Here is a 9,188-nt window from a genome sequence, read left to right as displayed (position 1 = left end):
ATTATGCACCGTTAAAAGATCATGTGGTCTGGACTCCTCCCCCTAATGATCATATCAAGATCAATGTTGACACCAGTTTTGTGGAGAGTACTAATGCAGCCAGTGTGGGGGTCGTAGCTCGTAATTCTTCTAGAGATATTATTGTTTCTTCGTGGGACTTTATTGATCGGTGTTCCAGTGTGAATGAAGCTGAGCTCTGCGCCTGCCTCACAGGACTTTATATAGGTATCACCCTTCCCCAATCTATTATTTTAGAGACTGATTGTGCTTTCGTACATTCGTTTCATGCAAATGAGAAGATTGACATGTCCCCTCTGGCTGATTTGATGGATGAGGCTTTGAGTATATCTAGGATGATCCATAATTTTCATATTGCAAAGATAAGTCGGACTGCCAATGGGGTGGCACATGAGATTGCTAAGTTTAGCTTTAGTTCTATGTCCGATGAGATTCTTTTTAATTTTGTTCCGCCCTGCGTGGTGTATGCTGTAACGAATGATTGTAAGAACCTTTCATTGGCTTAATTAATATATGGGGTGTTTTTTTCAAAATAAAAGAATGGCATCCAATGGGGCCGAAATCACCATTCTGACCTTAAACGTGAAGATTAACATGAATTGACCCTGGATGGATTTTTTTCTTCAGATCTAGCCTCTTTTTGGTCACACCAACATCCCTAGTGTTTCCATTGTGCAGGAAACACCATGGTCTATGGCGTTTTGCCTCAATGTTTCCTCCAAGAGCATTGGTGTCTCTGTCTAGGATGAAAGGCCATAGTCCATGATGTTTGGACCAGGGAAACGCCATGGGCCATGGGCCATGGCGTTGGCTGATGGCTTTTTCCGCCCAACGCAAACGCTAGTGATGTTGGTGTGTCCATGCAAAATCATGAAAACACTAGGGATTTTAAAACACCCGCATCTAAAGTTTACAAAGCTTGACTTTGACCAAAGCTAATATGCGAACTAAATAAAAACGGAGTTCAAAATTCCTATTTCCCTAGTCTAATATGAAACACCCGCATCTAAAATGCCCTTCACTAAATCAATTTAGTTGTATGTGAACCTAGAGAAATAGCATGATGAACCAAGAAATCCCTAGGTCCTATTGTTAAGAAAAGAGAATTACTACTTATTAACAACGTTCAACAATCTGGGCAACGATAGGATTTGACCCGCATTGAAAATGGGGCCACTCATTGAAGATAAGAACCGATATGCCTTCTTGACATGAGTAGATTGTATCCATTCTGTAGCGACCCGACCCGAATGGATCAAGTCTCTGTGCTTAAGTGTCATCCCTGGATCGGTATGCTGACACACACAGTACTCGAGGATTTATAACAGAGGTAAATCACATGTAAAAGTAATGTAAATACTATTACCTCAATCCAAATAGCGGAAGTAACAAGGTTGTGGATTCCCATCAACACCAACGGCAATGTTGAGTGTAGAAATCGTAACCCTAACGTATCACTTACTCGTCGTAAGAAATCCTGCAACATGAGACGTTGCAGCCACAGAGGGTCAGTACATTGAATGTACTGGCAAATTCACACCATAGAGAGAAATGATGAACAATGGCTATCACTACATGCATATTTGGCTGGAGGAAAAGCTCTATGGTTATAGTTTTTGCGAAAAGCCAATTTTTCCCTACTGCAAAGGAATAAATTTTATTTAACTATCATGGTGGTTGTTGAACATTGAGAATGGTTGACGGCATTCTCAATCCCAATTAAATAACATCATTAAACCCAACAAACTTAATTTAAAGTAACGTGATGAGATCAATAAGATAATCCAAGTACCAGAGACTCAAAATGTCCATAACCGGGGACACGGCTAATCATGATTAGTTTGTACACTCTGCAGAGGTTCTCGCACTACAAGGTGTTTGAGAAACGGATGATCGAGACATAGTCTTTCAGAAGCGTTTGCACCTTACGATGGGTAGACCGTACCACCTACAACCCCTACATCTTCTAGTCTACCACTGTAAGAGTTCACATGACTTAATCAACTATGATAGAGCCCATAATAGCTTGTGGCTGCACACGGAAGTTTCTAGCATGAATAATCTTATGATCCCTTTAAGCCTGGGTGGCGAACCATAGGATGATCACACGGTATATCCCCGGGATCTCCTAAGACAACACTGGTATTTCCCCAGGTGTCCGGGCAAGTCCACTGGTATATCCCCAGGGTGCCCCAACCAATCCACCCAGATGTGAATTAAAGTAGCCACCTTAAGTTAAACCTTAGTTAACCATAATCCCTCACATCTGTCATGAAATACTCTCAAAACCCAATCCACGTCTACGATCATAGCATGGCAATGTAAGCATAACATAATAGTAACTTCCAAGGGTTTGATAATAAGCAGGTAATAGGTTCTACCCCGTCATCTACTTCCCAACCCACAAGTTAATGACATCCTAACCATGCAGTGTTTGAGGATTGGCACTAATGCATAAAAACTGGGTGATAAAAGGGATATGATCAAAGTGTGAACTTGCCTGCAATGTTGATGAAGATGATTCACACTCAAAACTCTTGATAGATCTACTCGTCACACTCCGGTCAATCTATCGTAAGAAAACAGTAGTAACCACACATAAGCAATCACTCAAAAGATTAGAAAGAACGAAGAAGACGATTCGGAAACATCAAAACCAAGCAAATAACTCTTGCAACATAAAACAATTTCTAACAGTACCAAAATTATGTGAATTTGGCCTTATTAGAAGGTTTAGGTCAAGAGCTTCGATTTGCAAAAAGAATCAACTGAAACGGAGCTATGAAACTCAAGTTATGATCAAACGAAGTTTGAATTCAAATCAGATCTAATTCAAATTTTAAACTTTTCAAAAACATGTTTGAGTTGGATTACTGGATAGAGGGGATCATAACAAAGACGTGGGCGTTGGTTTCATTGGATTTGGATAAACGGGTAAAAAGTTGTAGAGGTTTGAAGCAGAGGGACTAATCTGTAAAAGAAATACTACAAAGAGGTCCCTATCTAAAACTAACAGAAGAAGAAAAAGCTAAAAAGTGAACGTCCGCTTTCTAAACCTACCCAGTGAACGCTCTCTAAAAAAAGACCTAACTAAAAAAAATAAAACCGGCTAAACCGAGGAAAACCGGATCGGGTTTTTGTGCGGGTTTTACCGGTCGAGGCGGTTTCCCGTCGGAAAACCGGCGGCGGATCTCCGGCGGCTTCCCGCGGCGGCGGGCGTCGGTGAGGAGCGAGGCGAGGTGGCGCGCGGCGAGGTGGCGCGCGGCGAGGCAGCGGAGGGGCGCGGCGCGGGCGGCTCCAGCGTGCGGCGCGGCAGCGGATCGGCGGAGGCGGCGCGGGCTAAGCAGCGGCGGCGGCGTCCGGCAATGGCGGTGGTGGTCGGCGTGGTGCGGCGGCGCGATGCGAGAGGAGGAGAGGAGAGGCGGCGGCGGCGGGATTTATAGGGGGAGGGCGAGGCAATGGCGTGGGCGAGGGGCAAGGAGGAGGCCGGGGCGACCACGGCGGCCATGGCGCGGCGGCGGACTCGGGAGGTCTCCCGGTCGGGGACGGAGGCGATGAGGAGCTGGGCTGGGCCGCGGCCTGGCAGGAGCTGGGCCGACCCAGTCGGCGGAGGGAAGCTCTTTTTTTTAATAAACCCTTTTTTCAGAGAACTAAAATAATAAAAACAAAATAACTAAAAATATTATATAGGCATATAATATATCAACATTTTCAGAAAAATATTTTCTACAACATGGACATTTTTAATATGCCAAATAAAATCCTCACAAAACCAGATAAATCAAAGAGTATTACTGGTCTATTAAAATCCAACAAAAAACATTTTTAAAATACCAAAATGATTTCAAATTAATTTTTCTCCAATTTTCTATTGTAGGGAATCATGTTACCCTAATTTCCATATATTTTATTTTTGGAGAAAAATAATTTGAATAAAACTCAAATAACTCCAAATTGAAAATAAATTCAAAAGAATTTTGAATTTAATTCTTTGAAACTCCCAACTCATATTTCATATAATTTAAAGAAGTCATGTTATCTTCTCTCGTGAAAATCATTGAGTTGCCTAAAGTTTCAGAATTGGAAATATTCTCAAATGAAATTCAAATATTTTCAACACCCCTTATCATTTAATAAATGGAAGAAGTCATGTCATCTTCTCTCCAGGGTTTCGTGATGAAAAAGTATTTGAATTCACGGAGAGCATAAAGGCAAAAATGAAAGTTTGGGAAAGTCCTTTTATTCCCTCTCATTTAACTTTCAAAAAGTTTCGAATTCACTCACTTTCAGTCAATCAATCAAACAATCAATCAAATCTATCTATTTATTATAACATTCCAAAATTTAGAATTTTGGGATGTTACACATTCGGAAATATAGGTTCGATCAATATTTGTTTTCTATAGTACCAAAATCAAGCATGAAGTGATTATGAACATAAAGGCCCAAGGTATGAAGTCCTAGAAATAGGCTAGAACAACTTGAATGAGATGTCATAGCTTCTTTGTGGTCTAACATTCTTGCCAATTCATTACCCTCGTTCTGTCCCGGATTGTAATCCCTACTAAAAAATTAGCTCCATGAGCAAAATCCCCTGTCATAATGAACCCTGCAAGTTTTGTGATGAGTATACAAAGCATCTTGAGTAGAGTAATGTGCATTTTAAGTATTATTTCCTGTTATCCTTTTCAGAGAATAGTCACGAATCATCCTACCATCAATTTGATTTTATTCTGATTTGTATCATTGTTCCAACTGATAGTTATGGTTTATTCTGGTGCTTCATGGCGATCATAAGTTTGTCCACTATTCTTTTTAGAAAAAAGTCCATTTTACTACCCTGAATAAAGTTGGTTGTTCACTTTACCCCCTGACCTTTTTTTTGGTTCCTTTACCCCCCTAAACAATCCCATACCGGAAAAAAAAACCCTGAGTGGTTTGCCCAGACCGGAAGCTGACGTGGGCACGGTCAAGGGTGGTATTTGACCTGGAGGTGGGTCCCCCTCGTCAGGTGGCCATGTGCTGGAGCTGGATGGGGTTGGGCGCGATGCGGGACGTCGGCGGCGGGACTCGCGGATCCCGCTGGATCCGGGCGAGGGGCGGCGCAGGGGCACGGATCCGGACGCGGGGAGGTAGCAGGACACCGCAAGGACGACCGGCGTCGTGTGGCTCCGAGGCGGTCGGCCCTGGCGTTCGAGCGTCGGCGCAAAGTGCTCCATGGCGCTGTTAACGGCGACGGCGACTGCGGTTGGCAGGTAGGGGAGGCCGGCGGACGACGGGAATGGATGGATCCGGACATGGGCAGGTAGGGGAGGTCGCTCGGAGGTCGCCGGACGGAGCAAATCGACGGCGGCGGCGCCATGACCGACGGAAGAAGCTCCTGCGTGAGAGAGGAATTAGAGAGAGACGGGAGAGTCAGGGAGGAAGAGGAGGGACAAGGGCAGGGCGGCGCAGGGCTGGCCTAGGCTCGGGCGACGACGCTCCGGCGGCCGGCCGGCGTCGGGGCCGAGCGGGGGCAACGGCGAGGCCAACGAAGCGGCAGCTCTATCTCAGCCGTGCCTGACAAGAGGGCCCCACCAAGGTCAAAACCACCGTTGACTTGAGCCACGTCAGCAGAAGGGGGTGACAAACCAGCCAGGGGGGGTATTTCGTCCGGTATGATTTTGTTTGGGGGCTAAAAGGAACAGAAAAATAGATCAGGGGTTAGAGTGAACCACCAACTTTATTCAGGATAGTAAAATGGACTTTTTTCTTCTTTTATGAGTGGAGGGTAGGAAAACATATAACTAAATCAACCATTACAATCTTTGTTTTCTAGGATACAACCAAATCCTTGGGGGTGCATGGCCCATGTTTCCTTCGGTTAATGGGTTTGGATCGCTTTGACCGAAGCTCCCAGGCGATGGGAAAGGCGAACTGAGGGAGAGGCCATTGCGGCGGTGCCGCCGGCCAGGTGCCCGGTGCAGACCCGGGAGGTGGAAGCTGGTGAGTTGGGTGGCCTCTCCTCTATGGACTGGAGCACCTTCAAGCGGCGGGGGAGGGAGATCCTCCGTCGAGCGCGCGATCCGGAGCAGTGTGTCCGGCGGCTGCAGGCCAAAGCGTCGGCGTTCTTCAATTCCAAGCAAGATCCGATCAAGATTAGAGGAGGTTTGGATGCAAAGGATACCGTGGCTTCAGTGGCTGCAATGGGGGGGATTTCGACCCTTGATTCCGCCGGAAGGTTTGAAGGTCGGGGGAGTAAAGGTCAGGTATTTCCGTCAGTTTCATTTGGAATAAATTTAGTTTTGAATCAGGATGGAAACGGACAGCACGTGATGAGTAATTTGGGGGTTAAATTCGTGGATTCGTGGGCGAAATTTGAGGAGGAGAAAGTGTATTTCAAGAGAGAAATCAGTGGGTCTCTTACCAAGCCTGTTCATCCTAGTACACCTTCTCTCGCTGCTGCCTCTGTCTCTATCTTTGTGTTCCAGGGCTCGATGGGGGAGCACAATTCCGCGGCGATGGACATGACCGGCAATGATTCTGGGCAAGGGTCGGGCCTTGGTTCGCTGGCCTCGCCTGCTGGTCTTCCTGCTGCAGCGGGCAGTGCTGGTTCGGACTCGCCAGCCTTGGTTGCAGGGAGCGGCATCGAGGGGCTGGAGGACGCCCTTGGTCTGTCTGCTCCGTCAGGGACGCTCGCATCTCCAACTACGCCTGCTCTCCGGGGTGCAGGGGAGGGGCTGGCTGATCAGGCGTTGCCTCCGGCTCCTCCTTCTCCACTTCAGGGGAGGGCTAAGGTGGGAGGGCCTTCTGGCATGGCTCCCACTGTCATGCCGTCGGCCACCATTGGCTTCGCTGCGACGACGGTGAATCCTCCTTCTCTCCGGAGAGCTAGCAAGAGCAAGGCGCTGGCGGGACGAAGGACGGTCCACGAGCCGGCCGTCATCGACATGGAGGCCGTTGTGCGTGCGGTGGCGGGGAAGCTTGCGGTGGCCCGTGTCCTCTTGCCGTACCCGGTCGACCACAAGGTGGTCGTCAGCGAGCTTCGTGGCTCGTGGCGGCTGCGGGGCAATGCGGTGGCCCAGAAGGTCACATGCAATGATGGCCGCTTCGTCATCACCTTCTCTGAGGAGGGGGCCTGAAGCATGTGCTTCGCGCGGGTCCATGGCATTTCAGGAACAACGCCGTGTTGATCGCGGAGTTCGATGGCATAAGCAATGCCGAAGATGTCCGTCTGGACTCATTCATGGTCTGGGTGCAAGTTCATGGCCTCCCGGTGACGATCAAGACCGAGGCCACGGGCTGGATTCTGGGTGACCATCTCGGGAAGGTGGTTGCTGTGTCGCATCAAAACAAGCAGATCGTCGACGAACATCTCCGTGTCCGGGTCATTCACAAGGTGGAAGAGCCGCTGAGGAAGACCGTAGGCTTCATCCCTTTCGGTACCACTGAGGAAATCAGTTTCAAAGTCAAATATGAGAAATTGCCTAACTTTTGCTTATGCTGTGGCGTTGTGGGACACATGACGGCGAAGTACTGCAGCATTCCGTTAGAGCAGCGCATGAACAACTACTCCATCAAGCTCAAGGCGCCAGCATGGGGTGGGGCGGCTCGAAGGAACCTTGATTTTTGGAGCAAGCCGGGGGCCAGTGAAGATGAGGATTACATGAAGAACTCCAGGCTACCAGATAAGGTGATCTCGGTGGTCGCTATGGCTGTCCAGAACCTGTCCGTGGCGGCAGGACCGGTGCTTCAGACTTCAGCACGGCTCGGAGAGGCTGGGGCGACCACACGACGAATCCGGACCCTGGGCTGCGCGTGCTGGGGTTCTCCCAGGAGGGGAGGCCAGTTCTAGCTGGCTCAGGGTCCAAGAGAGCTCCCCATGCAACTCTGGACATGGAGTCTTCCGGGAAGGCTGCTGGGGACACCAACGCCACCAACAAGGGTGCCCCTAGTCAGGCTGTGTTGCCGGAGCAAGGCCCAGCCGTTCCCCTCGACTCCAACCTGGGTGTGGCCGTGGGCCAGCATGGTGGGTTGCAACCACTTGTGGAGGACGTGGTGCAGCCAACTGAGGCTGTTCCTGGTGTCCAGCAAATGGCGCCTAATGGGCTACTGAGGATGGTCCGGTGGAGGGTCTAGCAAAGCCGGCTCATGGAGGAAAGCGTCCGAGCTTCGACGCAAACGGCGCCAAGACAATCTGGGGACGCTGGAAGCGTATCCATAGAGAGGAGCGCGAGGAGCGTGCTGTGGTGCAGTACGCAGGTGTCAAACATGCCATGTTCGGTGTGCCGACGCCGCCGAACAGTGGGACTGAGCTATCCAACCGCAAAGCTGCTTTCGTGGGCATCCTTGAGAGTTCTGGGGTGTCCAAGAAGCGTCGTCCAGATGACCAAGACTTCATCATCAACATGAATAGCACTAGTTCTAAGAGCATTGAGTTTTCTTCTTGTAAGAGAATTTGTGTTGAGAGAGTTGAGGCTGTGGTAGGGGTAGATGGTTTAGTCACTCATGTAACTAGGGAAGTGGATGGGGGAGAGGAAGTGATGCAGGGGGAAAAGAGGGAATCTGTAGGTGAGGGGAGAACTGTAGGTGAACCATCTAAGGATGCTACCGGCCCTGGGGATGCCGGTCAACTTACGGGTGCGGATGTGAGCGCCCGTCAGGAGCCATGAAAATCTTAAGCTGGAACTGTCGAGGGTGTATAGTTCAAGAGCTTGTGTGTCTCTCTAAGACGCATCAACCCAATGTTATCTTTCTTTCCGAGACTAGGAAAAATAAAGATTATGTGGAATATTTGCGTTTCCGTTTGGGTATGAAAAATGTGTTTACCGTTTCAGTTGAAGGCAAAGGTGGTGGGCTGGCCGTGTTCTGGGATGATATGTACACTCTGGAATTGAACAAGTATAGTGAGCACTTCATTGACATGTATATTTGCTCTGCTAATGGCACAAAGTGGAGAAGTACATTTGTTTATGGGGAGCCTAAGGCAAGTCAAAGGTATGTCATGTGGGATCTTTTGCGAAGAATTAAACCCCTCGGTGTTGGGCCGTGGTTTATGTTGGGGATTTTAATGAAGCGATGTGGCAGAATGAGCATTTTTCTCGTCATAAGAGGTCCGCATCACTGATTTCTGACTGTAATCTTTTTGATTTGGGCTTTCATGGTGTTCCTTGGACATATAATAACAAACA

General features: G+C 48.4%; 1 pseudogene; it reads left to right on the top strand.

Moving 5' to 3' along the window:
* Nucleotides 1-5,943: 5,943 nt before the first annotated feature.
* On the top strand, nucleotides 5,944-8,676 carry LOC147964117 (uncharacterized; annotated as a pseudogene).
* The last annotated feature ends 512 nt before the right edge of the window (nucleotides 8,677-9,188 follow it).

The sequence above is a fragment of the Triticum urartu genome, chromosome 6A, assembly GCF_056163025.1.
Source record: "Triticum urartu cultivar PI428250 chromosome 6A, HENAU_Tu73, whole genome shotgun sequence".
NCBI classification, from domain to species: domain Eukaryota; kingdom Viridiplantae; phylum Streptophyta; class Magnoliopsida; order Poales; family Poaceae; genus Triticum; species Triticum urartu.
The sequence above is the reverse complement of the archived record's forward strand: the minus strand, read 5'-3'. Positions and strand labels throughout refer to the sequence as shown.